This window comes from Crocuta crocuta, unplaced genomic scaffold, assembly GCF_008692635.1.
Source record: "Crocuta crocuta isolate KB4526 unplaced genomic scaffold, BGI_CrCroc_1.0 scaffold692, whole genome shotgun sequence".
NCBI lineage: Eukaryota > Metazoa > Chordata > Mammalia > Carnivora > Hyaenidae > Crocuta > Crocuta crocuta.
The window spans coordinates 795066-800675 of record NW_027532877.1 but is presented as its reverse complement, the minus strand read 5'-3'; the positions used below and the strand labels follow the sequence as shown (position 1 = coordinate 800675).

The window sequence follows — 5610 nt, the reverse complement described above, 5'->3', positions numbered from 1 at the left end:
GTCATCGCTATTTTTTTTTTAATTTTAGAGAGAGGGCATGAGTGGGGTGCAGGGGCAGAGAGAGAGAGAGAGAGAGAGAGGGAGACAGAATCTTAAGGAGGCTCCACACTCAGCACAGAGTCCAAAACAAGGCTCGATCCCACAACCCTGGGATCATGACCTGAGCCGAAATCAAGAGGCAGATAACCGACTGAGCCACCCAGGCACCCCCAGGACGTCACTATTCTTTGCTAGAGAGCTAGAAACTGGGGCAGGAAGCAGTGACAGATAGGCAAAACCACGGCTCATTACTATTCTAAACAAGGAACGAGAGATTATGGGTCCCACAGCTCTTCACCATGGTGTCACCCTTTGCCTTGCATTCTGGACACTCCAGCCTCTCCAGACGGATCTCCTAGGGCACTGGACAGCCTGGAGGACAGCTTGGAGGCGGGCAGCAGGGGCTGCACGAGTTTATCAGGAAGATGCNATTATTCCTGTTGTCCTGCGCTGAGCCCTCTGCCCTGAAAGCCTGCCCCTCCACCCAAAACAGACTGTGGATATGGCTCTGGCCTGTCTCTCAGAGACCATGTAAGGCTTTGAAAATCTCCTGCTCTGAAATGCAAGTCCCGCGACACCCCTGTGCCAAGAGCGGATGAGCATATTTTGTTCCTGGGACATCTGCTATCTCCCACTGGAATGTAAGAGATGTCGGAGTGTTCCAGATCCTCACTCCTGTCTCTCCTTCTCTCTCCCTCCCCGCCCCCCCACCCAGCTTTGTCCCTAAGCAGCTGACATGACCCTGAGCAGAACTTGACCGTGCTCTGTCCCCCCAGGAAACCAGCCCCACTGATGCCCTTTTCCGTCGGTTTGACACAGTCTCCTTTTATAGGCCGGTGATCAGCGGTCGGCAGCCCATGCTTTAAAAGACGCATCCTCAAGCTTTATTCACAAATAAAGAGGGAAGAACAGTGTACACCGTGAGGTCCATTCGCCACTTACGAAAAGGAGGCAGAATACAGAAAGACGCACAAAGCACAAACGGGAGGGTCAGCAGCTGGGAATGGGAGTATTTATTAGTCAATGATTTTTATATCATGTGCGTGTACCTTTTAAAAATCCGATTACTGGGGCGCCTGGGTGGCACAGGCGATTCAGCACCCAACTCCTGATCTCAGCTCAGGTCATGATCTTGAGGTTCCTGGGTTCGAGCCCCGCATGGGGCTCTGTGCTGATGGTATGAGGCCTGCCTGGGATTCTCTCTCTCCCTCTCTCTCTGCCCCTCCCCCGCCTGTGCTCTTTCTCTCTCAAGATAAATAAACTTAAAACCATAAAATAAAAATCCATTTATGACTATTATCATCATAATTATTCTTTTAAAAGCCTCAGGGATCTGGTTCACATCCTGCTCTGTCTACCAGCTGCGAGGGAATGGGACACAATGCTCATCGTCCTTGGCTGTGAAATGGGGCGATTGTACTGACCGTTTGGCGGGAGCTGCCGCGAAGAACAGATGGATGAGTTAGTGCGCGAAAGCCTCAACACTGCACCCGGCACATGTGGCCAATAAACGTTCGCCATCACCATCAGCATCATCATTATCTTTAGTGTTGGCGACTGCGGCTGCTATTCGGGCCCCAAAGAACCTGGCGGATCGTGTGTTTCTTTCCTGAAGCCCAGAGACCCTCTGCGCCATCACCGACGGGCTGTTCTTTGAAGTGGGGCTGCCTTGTCCACAGGGGAGGGAAGGAGCCATGTGTTACAGTCCTGAGGCATATAGATCTTCCTCCGCAGATCATTAGGCTCACGTTTGTCACATTTATTTTAAGGAAACTGGTAGGCAGAGGGTGGGTGAGGTTAATTGCTCTGCGGACCTTGGGCGGCCCTGTTCTCCAGATGGGGGGAGGTTCCACAAAGCCTGGAGTGACCCCGGGGGCCTGGCGAAGGCCCCAGCCCCGAGGCCTGACCGAGCGGAAATCAGAGCCAGCCTGGAGCAGGGTGGCCGGGATGGAGCGTTCGCCCCTGGGGCGCCCCGGCCAGCAGGACCCCTCCAAAGGGCCTGGTTGCAGCTTTCTTCCCAAAGCGTGGGAAAGCCCCAGGCTTTATCCTACGAGTCAGGCTGGACTCCATGCTCCCAGGACAAAGCAAGGGCCGTTCCTTCTGGAAATTCTTTTCCAGCCTGAATATTTCAGGCGGCCGGGAAGAAATGGTAGGTGGCCTTTGGGGGGGTGGGGGGCTGGTCTGACTGCAAGTCTTTTAGGTGGCAGAGGGCTCCCCAAGACAGAGCAGTGAGGGCGTCTTTGCCTTCCATTGCCAAGGCTCAGACTTGCCACACTTTTCAGACCTACTGTGCGCCGGGCTGAGGCAGACGGAAAGCCATTTGGGGCTGTGTGACTCTGGGATGTCATTTCACCTTTTCAGGCCTCCAGAAAGAACGATTCCCACCTCACAGGCCTTTTCTTGAAGAATGCAGCACAAAAGCACTCCATAAATGCTAGCTACTAAAAAAGATAATACTAAGATAAAACCTAACTATCACAGGAGGAGAATGATGAGTTTTTCTGACTATGTAAGAGCCAAGGCTATCAGTCTCCTCCTGAGGATCTTTTCATATCTCTTAAGCCCTCCATTATCCGAGAGAGAAAACAAACCAGTGCATTAAACCGTATGCCTCGGCCCTTCCAGGAAAGCACAGCAACCCTGGATAAATGGGTGGAAAACCCCGGGTGCATAGACGCGGGCTACGGTATGTCTCTTCGATGTTGATTTTCTGACCACCAAAATAGTCCTTTTTACCGACCTGCTGGAGTTCTGCGGATTAACGACTCCAGCCGGGTGCTTGGGCACTCACGGCCCCGACCCGGCAGAGCGCCCCAGGCCCCGAGAAGGTGTGACTTCAGACATAATGGTAAGGGGGGGGGGCGGGGGCGGAATGCAGGCCTGTGTGTGAGGTGATTGTAACCAGAAACACCTCGGCAGGCATCTCGCTGCTGTACCGAGCGTCGCTGGCAGGCAGCCGGGCCCGGAGCCCGGAGCCGGCCAGAGGTGCCCCGGCTCGCCGCTCACCGCCCCTCCAGGGCCCGGGTGATAGCTTATCGGGCCCACTCGGGGGGCGCCCGGTGCTACAACCGGAAACGCGGCTGAAGGCCAGTGGATGCCTGATGGAGAGGTTTGCGCCCGGGCGCGCGCAACGCGCTTAAGCTGCGGCGGTGCCGGCCTGCGTCCATCCGCCACCAGGTAAGGCGTCAGGTGGGTGGGGAGCCGTGTTCCCTACGGGGCCTGGCAAAGGCTGGTATTTTACGAGAACCAGAGGGGTGGGGAGGGGCGAGGAGGTGGGGAGCAAGAGCAGGGAAGGCAAGGGTCGGTGCAGCCTAGCAGCCTGAGGGCTCCAGAGCAGGGATGTCGTGGGGGCGGGGAGAGGAGAGGAGGTGCTAGGACCCAGGGGGTGCACCCCAATTTGTGGTAAGGGGGTGCGCCTTCGAGAGGTGTGCCTGACCCCTGATGCACGGTGTCACCTTCCCACAGCGGGGTTTGACATTCCTGGGCTCCAGCCATGAGCCAGTGCGCTCAGTTCCACTGCGACACCAGCATGCATATTGGGGGGCCAGCGCGTTGGGGTTGAGGGCTTGTGGTCAGAAGGTCACTGCAGTACATAAGAACATGATAGGGACTTGGAATCTGAAGCCCCGAGTTTGACTCCAAGCTCTCCAGCTTTTCCTGTGCATTCTTGGACCAGGAGCTTAACATCTCTGGACCCCGGCCTCCTCATCTTGCAGGGACAAGTTCTAATAACAACTAAGGGGGTTGTTGGGGTTCAGTAAGGTGATAATTTGAAAGATCGTTTTAAAATAGAGCCTTATTTGGGGTGGTCTCTTATTAAAAAGTTCTTGCACCGCCTAGAGTGAGTCAACCAGCCGCCCAGCTGACTGGGATGTGTGTTTCCCTGCAAGGGGACCCAGGTGGGATCCAACAGGTTGAAGCACGTCCTGCTTCTGGCCTGAGCAGGTGTCCCCAGCCCCAGAGAGGAAGAGCGCCCGAGTCTGTGAACTGCAGAAAGGGTTGCAGACCCCAGCCAAGAATGTTTCCAAGGCCTTTAGCTTCAGGGCCCCAAATGAGATGCTCACTGGGCCTGGGAGATCACGGCCAGATTCTGGCCCCCAGCGGGGCCTCTCGAGGGCGCACCCTCCAGCCGGTCCAGCCACCTTCCCAGCGCTTTTCCAGTTCACCAGGGACAGACGGGACGTGCGGGCAGACGCGCAGACAGACAGACGCCTCGGTGCCGGCCGGTCTCCGGCTGCACCCGGGTCTGCCAATCAAAGGAGGGGCCCTCCTGTCACCCTCTCCCCCTGCTCTGCTCCCGCTGGGAGCGCTGAGCCGGGCTCGAACTAGTCAGCTCTGAGCCCCTTTCTCAGGCACTGGTCAGAGTTTATGCTCCATCTCCTCGCTTTAAGCAGGGGGCCTTCACCTGTCTGGGGACTCCGGAAAATTATATGCAAAGTCCACTGGGTAAGAGCGTTTTCCCTTCCCAGGTGTGGAGAAGGGCCTTCGTGCTATCAGCTTCTCAGAAAGACCTAAATTACCCCAAAGGTTAGGAACCCCTCTTCGCCACCAGGACCCCAGGGCCTTATCCTTGATGCAAGGTGTAGCGTTCCAGATTGCGTGTTCTTCTACATGTACCTTCGAGGCAGCTGACCGTGAAAGACAGCAAGTCAGAGCGTACTCATCTCGAAAAGGTTCCTTCCAAAAGCTTAAGGGGAAACTGAGGCCCGTAGAAGGGCAGCCACAGCATCAAGGTCAAGATAGCTAGTTAGAGGCTGAAAGCAAAGCTCAGGCCCCTGCGCTCTAACGCGGGTGAGAATTCCCAAACAAGTCCAAAATGGGGCCCAAATCGACCTCCAAAATGCCCTAGGTTAGGGTGGTGGCTTCTGGCCATTGCTATCCTTTAATGACACATGGTGAGCTTGTTTGAGGGACAAAAGCTTGTCTAGAGTGTGCAACTGCTCTCAACAGGGGAAGGTAAAAGGCCCTGCTTAGCTCTTTCTGTAAGTAGTGGGTTTGGGGCCTTTTAGATGACAAGGTATCTGCAGAGACGCTGATGAAGACTGCGTTTTCTCCAGAAAAATACACCGATGTCCCGTTTTGCAAAGAGCACCCAGTGCTCTGCAGCCCCTTGATGGCCATCCACAGAGACCATGTGGAAGTCACTTCACTCGGAAGGGAAGCTCGAAGCCCTGGGCAGAGGCTGGTTTGGGGAGTGCCCTAGGTACCACATCCCCGAAGAGGCTTGTCCCCGGGAGTGTGGGGGATTCTCATCCCTCAAAGCACACCCCCGCCATGGCGCCAGCCATCGCTGGCATGGCCTCGTGTCCACAGCCGAGCTGCGGGTTAGCTGGGAGAGAAGTTCAAGTCTCCAGCCCAAGCCCAGGCTTCACCAAAATAGTCCTTAACGCCCCAGCCCCTTCAGCCTCATTGTTTACCCATCTGAACGACTCCCCTTCCCCCGGCCCACTCCCACCCCCACTTTTCCGAGGTCGACTATAAAAATAAACTATTTTCCTTGTTAATAAATCTCCAACCGGCGCCCTCTTTTAAAGAACTAAAAAAAAAAAAAAAAAAAAAAACAACTGCCCC

At 55.3% G+C, this 5610-nt stretch overlaps 1 protein-coding gene across 2 annotated transcripts in view; it reads left to right on the top strand.

Moving 5' to 3' along the window:
- The first annotated feature begins 2824 nt into the window (after positions 1-2824).
- The window catches only part of TBX5 (T-box transcription factor 5), an 86306-nt gene continuing 83520 nt past the window's right edge, over positions 2825-5610 (top strand). The window contains exon 1 of one of the 2 annotated variants that reach the window (XM_077745641.1): positions 2825-2887. The gene's annotated coding sequence lies outside the window, so the exon portion shown is untranslated. Of the gene's footprint in view, positions 2888-3116; positions 3217-5610 lie in introns of those variants that run through there. The other variant, XM_077745640.1, reaches the window with a different exon arrangement.